Consider the following 15,460-nt stretch of genomic DNA (forward strand, 5'->3'; position numbering starts at 1 on the left):
CTATTCCAGGTAATCACACGGTGCCATGCCGACTTTGTGGTGCCGCACTGATTTGAAAAAGTAGTTCCTGCATTACGTTAGCCGATTTCTGGTGCGACTTGCATAGACATCTGTGCATGAAGCCGCAAAGATGTCTTCCAACTTCAAGTCACCCCCAAAGTTGCGCTGACAGGCAGCTTTGAAATCGTGTGATTTCAGATGAAGTTGCACAATTTTCAAGGCTGTAGTCATTGTGAACGAGGGATAAAAGCCTACCCACACTTACCATAAAGCTGGGCTGGGGTGGATAAACCAACAGCAGGAGGATCTTTACTTATAGCATTTCCTAGCGAAAACGCTGCTCCAAGCTCTCTTCACTGCTGCTCACGGGGCCTTGGGACCTGGTTATGTGGTCTTTGCCTAAGGCCCATTTCACACTTGTACGACCTGAAATTCTCGTGACTTTGACACAACTTTGACGTGACTTAGCAACGCCTGTGTGTTCAATGGACCTCAAGTTGCATCAAAGTCTGCAGAGACTACTTTGAAGTCGCCCAGATATGAATGGTACTCATGAGGTGCGACTTATCATATGGCTTTGTAGTCCCAAGTCGCACAAGTGTGAAAGGGGCCTAAGACTCAATCTTCAACCATGCCCCTTTTTTGATTTTTTTTTACTTTTTCTTTATTTTTTTTTAAAACCTTTTTATCTGAGTATAAATTTATTTTTGTCCCAAACATGTTTAAACTCACCCATCCAAAGTTGCGTCAAAGTTCCACTTCAAAGTCGGTGCAACTTTGAAGTCGTACAAGTGTGAATGGAGATTGATAACATCTGACAACGGGAGCTCAAGACTCAAGAGATTTTTTTAATCTTTTAATGATAAAAGGTGGAGCTTAAAAAAAAAAAAATCATACTGTTGTTGTGACATGTCAGGAATAAGTTCCTGTAGACTTGTAGACAGAGAGGTCCACCTTAAGTCATTTGAGATGTTGTGCTTACAACAAGCAAATCGTTCCATGATTGCTAAAGTAATTCTGGAGATATCTGATTTAGTCAGGATTTAAACTGATAAGCAATAACCCTTTACCCTCCTTTTGTGATGACATCTACACAAAGATCAGCCTTCACTCGTTTTCTTGACCTCATCGATCGTACTCCTGCCCTTTCACACACAAACCTTTCATCATCTTCTGATATCACTCACAGCAAAATCTGCAAACACTTGCTCAATGAACTTTACTGGTAGGAAAACTATAGACCATGGATACCATGGATATTGAAGTTAACATTGAAGTCTATGGCCCTCCAAGTTGCATGAAAGTCAGCCCAAAGTAATGCATGAACTACTTTGAAGTTGCTGCATCTTTAAGTCGCACATATATAGTTACATAGTTAGTAAGGTTGAATAAAGACACCAGTCCATCTAGTTCAACCTTAGTGGGTCTACAATTGTCCCTATCCCTGTACATTGCACACTCACATCGGTCCCTACCCTCAAGGAGCCCACAATGCAAGGTCCCCATTCATATACTAGGGGCCAATTTTTTGGACAGAAGCCAATTAACCTACCTGCATGTCTTTGGAGTGTGGGAGGAAACTGGATAACTCGGAGGAAACCCACGCAGGCACAGGGAGACGTTGCAAACTCTGGGCAGGTAGTGTCATGGTTGGGATTTGAACCAGCGACCCTTTTTACTGCTAGGTGAGAGTGCTAACCACTGTGCCGCATATATGAATGGTTATCATTGGAAAACATGGGGAACGACTTGGCGTGCGACTTTGTATGACAAGTTCAACAAGTGTGAATGGAGCCTTAAAGCCTAAAGTACACAAGACATTTCTTTCCTCCCCTGGACATCTATGCTCCAGGAAAGAAAAAAAAAAAACAGCGTTATAACAGCACCTTTTGCAAATGTGTTTAGATGCCACAGGTGCTTCAGTGTTCATTCATTCCACTGGCCAGATTATTAAAGTGGTTGTAAAGCCTAAACAGTTTTTTACTTAAATGCATTCCTTGCGTTGGGGTAAAAAATGTTTAAGTATCAGCAACCCCTCCCTTTTTTCTTACCTGAGACCTCATACGATCCAGCGCTGTGCACTTCTGCGGATCTTCTCTCCCTGGCTTTGCTGGGGCACCGGGGGGGGGGGGGCATTGGGGCATTGGCTCCCAGTGCTGTCAATCAAAGCCAGTGACAAGGGAGCGGGAGACGGGGCCGTTTCCTGATGTCTGTGTCAATGGGAAGCAGCAGTGGGACTCGGGAGCGAGAATGCACGAGTGCCCCCATTGGGAGGCGGCTTCCTATGGGGGCACTGGACGAGAGAGGAGGGCCAGGAGCACCAGCGAGGGACCCGACAAGAGCAGGTTCGTGGTCGCTCTGTGCAATTCAATCGCACAGAGCAGGTAAGTATAGAGGTAGTTGTTATTTTTAAAAAAATTTAAATTAAAGTGATACTAAAATCTCATATTTTTTATTTAAAAATAACAAATGTGTTATACTTACCTGCTCTGTGCAGTGCAGATCCTTCTCTTCTGGGGTCCCTCACCAGCACCCCTAGCCCCTCCCTCCTGTCAAGTGCTCCCCACAGCAAGCAGCTTGCTATGGGGGCACCCTAGCCAAGCAGCTGCTGGGTGTGTCCATTCAGACTCACAGCAGCGGGAGCCAATGGCACCCTGCTGCTTTCTCAGCCAATGAGGAGGGAAAGTCCTGGGCAGCCGAGACTCTTGTGCGCTGGTTCGAGATGGGGCTCAGGTAAGTATTAGGGGGGCTGAGGGGGAGCTGCTGCACACAGAAGGTTTTATACCTTATTGCATAGAATGCATTAAGATAAAGAAAATCTTCTGACTTTACAACCACTTTAATTTAGTCTGGCCATTGGAATGAATGAACAGTCAAGCCCTAAATCTGCCAGCACTTGACTGTTTTAGAGAGTTTACATGTGTTTAGGCACGTCAGACTTTTTTTTTGGCGGAAAATCACTCCTCTGCTAAATTCGCTAGCTCTGGGTTTTTTATTCCACCTCTAAACGCCTATGTGTTCTGTTCAAGGACACATAGGGCCGGTTCACACTGGGATGACTTATCAGATGACTTAGCCGCCTCACAAGTAGCGTCCCGCTCTGTACAATGGAACTGTTCTAATCGGAGCGACACAAGTCACTCCGACTTGGAAAAAGGTTCCTGTACGACTTTGGGGGTGACTTGAGGGAACTTGCATTGACTTCTATACAGAAGTCATTTTGCAAGTCGCCGCAGCAGTCATGTCCGGGTTGCCTGAGGCAGTCGCGCTGCAAGTCGTGCTGCCCCAGTGTGAACCGGACCATAGGGGCTGATTTACTAAAACTGGAAATCTGGTGCAGCTGTGTAGATTATCCAATCAGCTTCTAAAGCTGGATTCACACCTATGCAGTTTTAGTGCTTTTTGCATTTTGTAGATTTGCACTACAGTCCATCTAACACGGTTTTCTATAGAACACGTTCTATAGTGCAAATCTACAAAATGCAAAAAGAACTAAAAATGCTTAGGTGTGAATCCAGCCTAACTATAGCTTGTTCGGTTAAAGTAGTTGTAAAGGCAGAAGTTTATTTATTTATTTTTTATTGGCTGACAGCAGTGCAGTGCCGCGCCACTGGCTTCTGCTGCTGTCAATCAAAGTTAGCGAGCCAATGAGGGGAGAAAGGGGGCGGGGGCAGGCCGCGGCTGAATGGACACAGTGACCTGTGGCTCGGTTCAGGTGCCCACATAGCAAGCTGCTTGTTGTGGGGGCACTTGACATGAGGGAGGGGCCAGAAGCACAGAAGAGGGACCCGAGAAGAGGAAAATCTGGGCTGCTCTGTGCAAAACCATTACACAGAGCAGGTAAGGATAACATGTTTGTTACTTTTAACTAAAAAAAGTGGACTGGTTTCTATGCAGAGATGCACCAGATTTTGCATGCTCTAGTTTTAGTAAATCAACTCTTGTGTGTGTGATTCTGCACATCATACAGACAGCCATTGGCCCCTCTGCTCAGGTACAAGATGTCCAGGACAGTCAGCATTTCTGAGAAGCTGAGATGAGGTCACCAGAGGTTTTATTTTATACAGTATGGATGACCTTGACCATATGAAAGTCTAGACTAATATGGGCCAGGAGCCAGATTATGCTGAGTGTACATATCAACCTTGGATCCTGAACAAAGGTAACTTTTATGGCCTGGACATTGATAATAATCAATTATCTGTATGCCGAATTCTCAGTACTCGCTGGATGTTTCATCTGTTTGGTTATAGAATAGAAAATCATTTGTGTTGTATTGCACGCAGCATGTCCCATACGTTTTTTTTTTTTTCAGTGCCAGGATCTTGTTGGTTTGAGGCATCCTGCACAGAGAATCCATCTAAATAACTGAGCAGGGTTTCTCAACTAGGGTACCAGGCAACCAGTGTCGGGACAAGGTCATCTAGAGCCAGGGGCGAACATGTCAAATTGCACCCCCCCGAGATGTATGAGCATTATGTGTCGGCAAAAATCCTCCACCCCCAAAAAAAATAGCACTAATCTGCATGCTTACCCCAAGCATAAATTCCCAATCCTCCACACCCCTTCCAAAATCCCCTACACAGTACAAATCATTCCCCTCCTAGCACAATACTCCCAGTTATTCCTGTTAGTACAAATCCCCCACACAAAAAAAGAATCCCCTCCTAGCACAAATCCCCTTCCCCTACTATATTACTTTTTTAGCACAACCCCCCCCCCCGGATTCCCCCTCCAAGCACAAATCTTCTTCCCCCAGCTTCCCCTCCCAACACGAATCCACTCAAATCACAACACCTAGCACACCTCCACCGAATTTCCCCTCCTAGAACAATTCTTATCCCCTGCCACCCCCCAAATTCAACCTCCCAACCCAAATCCCCCCCCAACCTGCTTGTGGTGCCCCCCACCTCACATAATACCACAGTACCCAAGGCAGCCACACCTTCCCGGCCCTGAATGAAACCCTACGGTTCCTCCAGGGGTTGCTAGGGATTCCTTGAGCAATAAGCAATTTCAGCCTTCCCACTGGCACCATTGATCTTTTATAAGGGGGTAATTCTTCCCAGTGACCACAAGTATAAGGAGTGTTCTTCATACTGACCATCACACTAATGTATCATGACTTGTAGATATAGTTAGTATTTAGCTTTGGTTCCCTACGACTGGAAAGTTATTTCCAGGGTTCTTATATGTTTAAATGGTATCTTTGATGAGGGGGGCATCACAAAAAAAATAAAGAGTATAGGGACCCTCCGAGTTCTAACCAGACCATTAGGGTCTGGTAGGAATTTTAAGGGAGAGTCCCACACAAAAAACAAGAAAAAAATCAATGGAATTGCATAGCAGGAGGGGGAAGGAAAGGGAAAAAGGAAAACAAGAGGGATTTTTCAACGGTGCAAATTATGACAAAACTATAGCAAGATATATTAAAAATTCATATTAATTTATTCAAGTACATTAAAAATAAAATAGCATTGGAATATCATACAAAGTGTGCAAAAAGCAATGTGCGCATAACTATTGGACTTGAGGGATCCCAGCAGTAAAGGTTGACAGAGTGATCGCACTTCTTCCCAACATGTTTCGCAATAAGCTTCTTCAGGGGAAATGTGCAACCCAATCACCAAAAGCACTGCAAACCCGGAATCGACAAAAGAAATTTGCACACAACAGGCCAAATCAGAGGCCCCCAAGCCTAACGGAGGACACAGATGGGGGTAAGTCAGCGCTTCAATAATGGATGAAAGCTGAAACGTAATGAAGTGTGTTCATAAAGTCATAGCAAATTAGCCGGATGAGTGCACAGCCTGACAGATTAATGAGTACACGGCTTCGCTGCCCCTGAATGGATTCTTTACCGGAGGATAAGGATCCTACGTTATGGCAACAAAAAGTCAAGAAAAAATCAAGTGTGAGGTCCCTGCCAAAGTCCATACCAGACCTTAAAGCCCCATACACATGGGCCAAATGCTGGGTGGCATCAGCCGTTTCAATAGAATTTGGACATTTGGGCCCTGTGCACTGCATTCGGTTTGACAGAAGTGGGCCATTTGGGGCAGAAGCCGCCCCCTTGTCAGAACACAATAGAACATCAGGTGAGATCGCTGTACTAATATCGGATTACTAGTACAGTGGCTCTGAACTGAGCTAGCAGTGTGTACTAGGCTTTATTCAAGTACAGAATCTGGCTGGCCAGGAACAGGGGAGGGGGGTCATAAATACCTGGCAAAGCACCTTGTCCCCATATTGTTGAAGACAAGGGCCTCTTCCCCACAACCCTGCCTCAGTAGTTGTGGGGGTCTGCAGGCACGGGGCTTATAAGGGGGCGCCTGATACTGCCTCCCTCCATGTGAATGCTTAAAGTGGTTGTAAACCCTTACAAACCACTTTGACCTACAGGTAAGCCTAGATTAAGGCTTACCTGTAGGTCCAAGAAATATCTCCTAAACCTATACGGTTTAGGAGATATTTACCCAAAGACAGCCACCGCTGTCTACGGCGCAGATCGCGGCAATATCCCGCGAGTGTCGGCTCCGATGCGCAAGCGCAGGAGTGACGTCATTGCTGCTCCGGCGAATCACAGCGCCGGAGCAGTGAGACCCAGAAGTCACTCTGGGATTCATGGCAGCGGCAGACATGAAGACGGAGGACCACTTCGGGGGCTTCGTTCTCAGGTAAGTTATTCATAATGAGCTAGTATGCTATGCATACTAGCTCATTATGCCTTTGCCTTGCGAGTTGTTCCCCCCCCCATGGGTTTACAACTACTTTAAAGCGGGAGTCCGCCGGGAGTCCGCGTTTTTTTTTTTTTTTAAAGCCAGCAGCTACAAATACTGCAGCTGCTGACTTTTAAAATAGTGACACTTACCTGTCCAGCGCGCCCGCGATGTCGGCACCCGAAGCCGGTCTCTCGATCGTCTCTCGGGTGCTGCCGCCACCATCTTGGGTATGGGAATCAGGAAGTGGAGCCTTTCGGCTTAATTTCCCGGTTCCCTACTGCGCATGCGCGAGTCGCGCTGCGCAATAAGGATGGACCCGCTGCCTCTGGGATCTGTGTGTTTCCCAGCAGGCAGCGGGGGACTTTCGGAAAGGGGCGTAATCTACGCCCCTTTCCGCAGAGAGCTATCCCGGAAGTGGGTGCAGATACCTGTACTGTACAGGTACCTGCACCCCCCTCCCCCCTGAAAGGTGCCAATTGTGGCGCCGGAGGGGGGGAGGATTCAAATGAGCGGAAGGTCCACTTTAGGGTGGACCTCCGCTTTAAGGGCTGCTCAGTATTTCTACTCATTCATGAAAATTTTTTAGCCTGTGACACCATGCTTTTTGACAAATACTTTACTAAAAAGGCAAAAACCCCCAAACCCCCCAAAAGTCCCACAATGTGCATGCATCATCAGTCATGTCATCCATCGATGCAGATCCACGTCAGTCACAATGAGCCTGCCAAAAGAAAAAAATCCTGCCAACTGAATGACATCTCCCAATATCCCAGATGATGGCCATGACCATATCTGGTCAATTTCATAGCCCCATTGTTTGTTCAGTGATGTCAGCGTTATCTCTGCTCCTTTGTTTATAGGGCTGTGGATTCCCATCCAGTAAATGAATGAGGTGAAGTCACTGTTTGCTAAGGAAGATGCGCGTGCTGGCCTCGCCACTTCCTTAGCAACCATTGACAGGGAGGAAGCTGTCATATATAGTAGCAGTAGAAATACTATCATTATGCATGACATTCAGCTCTTGCAGAACAAGCAAAAAGCCTGGAATTCAGACCGCATCTTGAGCTCATCCCTACAATTAACCTTCCCCTAAAAAGCAACAGGGAATATCCCATTGCTTTAGGGCAGGCAAATTGCCATTTTAATGTCCTTCTGACTTTAGGATGGCCGGATTTTGAGATAAGAAAATGCCCCGGACTTAGTGGTCAGTTGGAGTAAAAAAATTAAATACACTATATTGTCAAAAGTATTGGAACGCCTGCCTTTACACGCACATGAACTTTAATGGCATTCCAGTCTTAGACCGTAGGGTTCAATATTGAGTTGGCCCAGCTTTTTGCCGCTAAACAGCTTCAACTCTTATGGGAAGGCTGTCCACAAGGTTTAGGAGTGTGTCAATGGAAATGTTTGACCATTCTTCCAGCAGCGCATTTGTGAGGGGAGTCACTAATGTTGGACGAGAAGGCCTGGCTCGCAGTCTCAGCTCTAATTCATTCCAACGGTGTTCTATTGGGTTGTCAGGACTCTGTCCAGGCCATTTACGTTTTTCCACCCGAAACTCGCTCATCCATGTCTTTATTGAACTTGCTTTGTGCTCTGGTGCCCAGTCATGTTGGAACAGGAAAGTACCATTCCCAAACTGTTCCCACAAAGCTGGAAGCATCAAATTGTTCAAAATGTCTTGGTATGCTGTGGCCTTAAGAGTTCCCTTCACTGGAACTGGAACTAAGGGGCCAAGCCCAACCCCTGGAAAACAACCCCACACCATAAACCCCCCCTCCGCCAAATGATTTGGACCAGTGCACAAAACAAGGTCCATAAAGACATGGATGAGCAAGTTTAGAGTGGAGGAACTTGACTGGTCTGCACAGAATCCTGATCTTAACCAGATAGTTGGGATGAATTAGACAGGAGACTGTGAGCCGGGTCTTCTCATCCAACATCAGTGCCTGACCTCAAAAAATACGCTTCTGGAAGAATGCTCAAACATTCCCATAGACACACTCCTAAACCTTGTGGACAGCCTTCCCAGAAGAGTGGAAGCTGTTATAGCTACAAAGGGTGGGCCAACTCAATATTGAACCCTACGGAGTAAGACTGGGATGCCATCAAAGTTAATGTGCCTGTAAAGGCAAGCGTCCCAATACTTTTGGCAATATAGTGTATAGATATTTAGGAATAGTGCCTCCTTATTGATATTAGTGGGAGGAATAATTTCCCTCATTGGTGTCAGTGGGAGGAATGGTGCCCATTGTTGATATTAGTGGGAAGAACAGTGCCCCATTATTAGTATCAGTGGGAAGAATAATGCCCCATCATTGGTAGTGGCGGCCTGTCCATAAGGGGCGCAGGGGCGCCACCCCTCAATACATGAATTCCAGCTGTTTTTTTTTTTTTTTTTAGAAGCATGTGATTAGAGTCTGAGGCTCTAATTGGCTTCAAAAGAGGGTGGACTCGAGGGTGTAGAGCACTGCACCCTGAGCCCACCCATTTGTGTGACAATGGCAAATTAATATTCGCTATTGTCTTCCTGATTCTTCTCCCAGCCAATCAGGAAGGCGGGCCTTAGTGAACAGTGCCCCATCCATGGTGTTGGTGGGATGAATAGTACCCCATTATTGTTGTCAGTGGGAGAAATATTTCCCCATCATTGGTATCAGTGGATACATGGATACATACATACTGCCCTAAGTTCTGTATAAAAGCTAAGCAAGCAAATGGCCACATCCAGCCCACGGGCCTTAGTTTGGGTACCACTGCCCCTAGGGGATAAGGAAGGAATTTCATTTTTCTGCACTGGAGCAATTTTGACCACAATTTTATAAAGTTTTTTTTTTTTTTTTGCCTCCCTCTAGTCTAGATCAATTGTGGGGATAGGGCTCTGCTTATGGCTGTTCTCCATGTATTTAGTCATATCTTTCTATTGGTTTAACTCAATGAACGTGTTTCTTTTTTTTAAACCAAAACTATGTAACTGCACAGTTTCTAAATGGTTGGAACATGTTGGTTCGAATCCCAACCACGGCACTATCTATCATGGAGTCTGCATTTTCTCCCTGTGCCTGCGTGTTTTTCCTCTGGTTACTCTGGTTTCCTCCCACACTCCAAAGACATGCTGGTAGGTTAATTGGCTTCTGTCTAAATTGTCCCTACTATGTGTATGTATGAATGTGTAATGCTTCCCTGTCTGTACAGCACCGCAGAATATGTCAGAGCTATATAAATGTATAATAATATTAGTGTGTGGCTGTTATGGATACATTATTATTATACAGGATTTATATAGTGCCAACAGTTTTGCGCAGTGCTTTACAACATGAGGGCAGACAGTACAGTTGCAATACAATTCAATACAGGAGGAATCAGAGGGCCCTGCTCCTTAGAGCTTACAATCTAAAATTAGAGTGTAAGCTCTTCCTCTGCAGAGACTGATGCGAATGGCTCATTGTTCTCTGTACAGCAGTGTGGAATGTGTCAGAGCTATATAAATGTATAGTATAGTAATAGTAATGTATAAATGTAATAATAGTGTGTGACTGTGGTGGGATATTAAAGTGTAAAGTGTAAGCTTCTCTAGCGCAGAAAATGATGTGACTTGCACAATGTTCCTTATACAACACTACAGAATATGTCAGAGCTATATAAATGTATAATAATAGTGTGTGACTGTACAGAGACATTAGAGTGTAAGCTCCTCTGGTGCAGAGACTGATGTGACTGACTCCGTGTTCTCTGTACAGCACTCCGGAATATGTTAGAAAGATATAGAAGAAAATATAGAAGATATGGAACAACACAAACCTAAATAGTGTTAGCTCTAAGGTTGCGCGGGGCCACTAACCTCTCTGTCTTGTATCTAGTTGTCACCTGTCATCCAGGAACCCAAGGACCGGGTTATATCCTCGACAAGTCCAAATGAGAGACTATACAACCATCCCAGGGACACTTGTAATAAAGGCCTGGCATTGCACTTAGAGCCTAATCTTTGAACCTTGGCTGCAATAGGTACAAAGGTAGGAATCATTATGTCTGAGTGCTGGTGACAAGCGGTACATGACAGGAGATTCACAGCTGAGACCAAGAGCCTTGCACAATCCTTAAATGGCTTAACCACTTCAGCCCCGGAAGAATTTACCCCCTTCCTGACCAGGCCCTTTTTTGCGATATGGCACTGCGTCGCTTTAACTGACAATTGTGTGGTCGTGCGAAGTTGTATCCAAACAAAATTTATGTCCTTTTTTCCATCACAAATAGAGCTTTCTTTTGATGGTATTTTATCAACTTTGAGGTTTTTATTTTTTGCTCTATATACAAAAAAAGCGACTATTTTGAAAAAAAAAAACAATATTTTTGACCTTTTGCTATAATAAATATCCCCCAAAAATATATAAAAAAACGAATTTCTTGTAATTTATAATATATATTTATATTAAAAAATCACAATAAGCGTATATTGATTGTTTTGCACAAAAGTTATTGCATCTACAAAATAGGGTATAGATTTATGGCATTTTTATTTATTATATATATATATATATATATATTTATATATTTTTTTTTTATTAGTAATGGCGGCGATCTGCGATTTTTATCATGACTGTGACAGATCAGACACTTTTGACACTATTTTAGGACCATTGGCATTTATACAGGAATCAGTGCTATAAAAATGCACTGATTACTGTGTAAATGTCACTGGCAGGGAAGGGGTTAAACACTAGTTGGTGATCCCTCAGCATGTTCTAAGTGTGTAGGGGGGATGGGCTCACTATAACATGACAGAGATTACTTCTCCCGATCACTTGGAGCAGTAGATCCCTGTCATGTTGCTAGGCAGAATAGGGAAATGCCTTGTTTACATCTCCTCGTTCTGCCTCTCCGTGCCATGAGCGCGGGCCACCTGCGGACATGGAGCCCGTGGGCACTGGCGGAGTGCGCTCGCCCACTGGCTACGGATGACTCAGCGACATACGGGTAGGTTGTTTTGCGCATCTGTGCCACTTTGCCGAAATATATAGTGTGAGTCGGTCGGCAAGTGGTTAAAAATGGCTTTAACATCCAGCCAGGTTGCATACTTGATTTTGGATCTACTGTAGATTTTTTTTTTTTTGCATGGAGATCCCTCTTAAAATTGATACCAGATCTTTTCCACCAAAGGTCTGGCTGCAGGATGTGCTACAGCAAAAGTGACATTTGAGGCTAGTTTACATGTGCTTCAAAACATGGCTTCCAACACGCTTTATTTAAGCTCTCTGAATGCTAGTCAAAGCCCCTGTCACTAAATAAAATGGTTAGCTTACTGTCCTGTTTACACCTTGCTTTTCCTTGGTGCTTCGATGAGGCTTTGGTGGGATTTCAATGAGGCTTTGGTGGAGCTTCGCTGGAGCTTCAGTTTGGTTTCAAGCAAGCTTTGCCATAGGCTTCTATGGAGGCTTTGAAGACGCTTTGAAGCACCACCAAAGCTACATGGTGTCAGTGGCGGAAGGGGGGGTTTGGGCAACAGTTCAATTGGGTAGTGGTGCCGAAACTGCTAGGCTCTGTTAAGGGATACAGGCAGAGCCGCAGCTGCGGGGGATTTCCACCCATCCTTCTCCTCCTTGAGCCCGCAACTCTTATTCACCCAGCAATGCCCCTCCTATTGGCTACATTCAGGGCCAATGGCTGGGAAACTAACACCAAGAGGATTATGGGACATGTAGTCCTAGATATCAGCAGGCCCAGGACGATTCCCTGAGAGTGTACTGCAGCCCCCAACATGCAGAGCGGGAGAAGGGGAGAGGAGAAGAGGGACCACAAGGCTGTCGGGTGGAGGGAGCCAGAGAGAAAGTGCCAGTGATCTGATTCTACTATATATCCCCCAAGGTAAGAGGGGGTGGGGATGGGGATGCACCCTTCCATAGAGGTACAGGACTTCATCACTGGCTGCTCCCACTCTGTGCACCCCTCCACCTGGCTGCTCCCACCCTGTCCTCCCTTCCACCTGGCTGCTCCCACCCTGTCCTCCCTTCCACCTGGTTGCATCCACCCTGTCCTCCATTCCACCAGGCTGCCCCCACCCTGTCCTCTCCTCCACTTGGCTGCTCCCACCCTGTCCTCTCCTCCACCTGGCTGCTCCCACCCTGTCCTCTCCTCCACCTGGCTGCTCCCACTCTGTCCTCCATTCCACCAGGCTGCTCCCACTCTGTCCTCCCTTCCACCTGGCTGCTCTCACTCTGTCCTCCATTCCACCAGGCTGCTCTCACTCTGTCCTCCCTTCCACCTGGCTGCTCTCACTCTGTCCTCCATTCCACCAGGCTGCTCCCACTCTGTCCTCCATTCCACCAGGCTGCTCCCACTCTGTCCTCCCTTCCACCTGGCTGCTCCCACTCTGTCCTCCCTTCCACCTGGCTGCTCCCATATATATATAATTGCATTTTATAGCTGCTCCCCCCTACTTTGGTCTCTGTCCCCCCACTTTTGTCTCTGCCCCTCCACGTGCCCCCCTGAATATTAAAGATGGAAACGCCACTGCCTCTCATCGCTCCCCTGCATCACCGCATTTCTGCATCTAAAACAAGATTGCCATTACTGTGCAAGCACAGGCAGCAGAGAGATGACATAAACTCTCACTGCCTGCCCTCACTCTGGAACAACAGGGACACTGTCACTGGCAAGTGACAATCTGCATCAGGTGACATAGCAAGTGACACACTCGGGGCTCCCACTGATTCTGCATTATGGTGAGTTGAACTATTTAATTTTATATTACAATGTAATACCATTGCCCAGAAAAATTGCCCACAAACATTTTGCCAGTGCCCCTCCAGAGATTAGACTCTGGATCCGCCCGTGCATGAAGTATAATTTTTGAAGCGAAGCAGATGGAAAAGCAAGGTGTTAACAGGACTGTAAGCTAACCATTTTTTTGTGACAGGGGCTTTGGCTAGCGTTCAGAGAGCTTTAACCACTTGCCTACAGGGCACTTAGACCCCCTTCCTGCCCAGGCCATTTTTCAGCTTTCAGTGCTGTCGCATTTTGAATGACAATTGCGTGGTCATGCTACACTGTACCCAAATGAAATTTTTATCATTTTCTTCACACAAACATAGCTTTATTTTGGTGGTATTTAATCATTGCTGGGTTTTTTATTTTTTTACATTTTGAAAAATAAACTTTTTTTACTTTTAGTTTCTGTCAGTATATTTTGGAAATAAGCCATTTTTCTCCTTCACTGATGTGCGCTTATGAGATGGCACTGATAGGTTGAACTGGTGGGCATTGTTGAGGTGGCACTTATGGGCACTGATTAGGGGGCACTGATGAGGAGGCACTAATATGCCGCATTTTTGGGCACTGATATGTGGCACTGATGAGCACTGATAGGCGGCAGTTATGAGCACTAATAGGTGGCACTGATTGGCACTAATAGGCGGCAGGGATAGGTGGCACTGATGGACATTGATGGGGGACACTGATGGGCATTGATGGACAGCAGTGATGGGCAGCACTGATTGGTGGCACTTCTGGGCACTGATTGCTGGCACTGGTGGGCACTGATTAATGGCACTGGTGGGCAATGGTGGGCACTGATTGGTGACACTGTTGGCACTATAATGTAATCGGGGCACTGATGATCAATGCCCTGATTACATTTTTTGTTGTCCCCTGCGAGGAGATGCCACTGATCGGTTCTCATAGCCACACACACTGTCATTGTGAGGCGAGGAGAGCCGATTACAGGCATCTCCGTGTTTACATGCGACCGGCTGTGATTGGACATAGCCGATCACATGGTTAAAGAGCCGTGGACATGGCTCTTTAGAGAGATTGGTGTAGTGTCGTGTCCTAGCAACACGGCGGCAAACGCAGCGCTGCGTGCCCCCCCCTACCGTGGGGGGGACTACTGCCCCACCATCATTTGACGGTGGGGCGGGTGGCAGCTGGTTAACAAAGCCTGTCTGAAGTGTAAACTAGCCGTTAATGTGTGTTGAAGCCGAAGTGAGTGTAAATTAGCCCTTACAAAGAAAAAAAATATACATTTTAAATTGATGGCAAACATTTTATTGACTGCTCCTTAAAATAAAAAATGAAGAAAAGCCTGTAGACCTTTGGAGGGGTGTGTATGTGTGTGCGTTTTGTTTTTAAAGAAGCCAGCAATGAAATGTCATTTGGCAGCATTTTTAAAGGGCGATCCCACTTTCGTGGGAAAAAAAGTAGCAAATAAAGAGAGAATAATATAGCATATTCAATTGTGACACAAGTTGTATTGTAATTGAATTGAAATTGAATATGGCAACCTGGAAGTGTTTCCTGCTTGTGTGATTGGCTCACTGATTTCCCCAGAAGTCTGCACTAAGATACAAGTAAGATTTCAGGCATCCTCTTCAACAAAAATTTAATTCTTGGTGAGATACTCCCAATAGGAAATCACGTCTAAGAGCCGGTTCACACAGGTTCAGGTCGCCTCTAGTCGCCTCAGGTCGGACAACATGTAAAAATGTAAGTGAATGAGAGCCATCTTAATGCACACTACTGAAGTCGCTCCGACTTCAGAAAAGGTTCCTGTACTACTTCAATCCGACTTATAGGCGACTGGTACCCATTGATTTCAATGGAGGTCGCCTCCAAGTCGGATCTCCGTCTATACGGAGGCGACTCCCACAGAATTATCAGCTCTCAAGAAGGAACTCCACGCCAAATTTATGAGAGCATACCAGGCCCTTAGGTCTGTTATGGATTCTAAGGGGAACCCCCTACGC

General features: G+C 45.8%; 1 protein-coding gene across 1 annotated transcript in view; it reads right to left on the bottom strand.

The window, feature by feature from the left end:
• ACSL5 (acyl-CoA synthetase long chain family member 5) overlaps positions 1 to 10,717 on the bottom strand; it is an 85,185-nt gene extending 74,468 nt beyond the window's left edge. Inside the window, exon 1 of the mRNA XM_077455042.1 lies at positions 10,564 to 10,717. The gene's annotated coding sequence lies outside the window, so the exon portion shown is untranslated. The remainder of the gene's footprint in view (positions 1 to 10,563) is intronic.
• Between the last annotated feature and the right edge of the window lie 4,743 nt (positions 10,718 to 15,460).

Source organism: Lithobates pipiens, unplaced genomic scaffold, assembly GCF_037356315.1.
Source record: "Lithobates pipiens isolate NorthernLeopardFrog02 unplaced genomic scaffold, aLitPip1_a1.2 Scaffold_25, whole genome shotgun sequence".
NCBI lineage: Eukaryota > Metazoa > Chordata > Amphibia > Anura > Ranidae > Lithobates > Lithobates pipiens.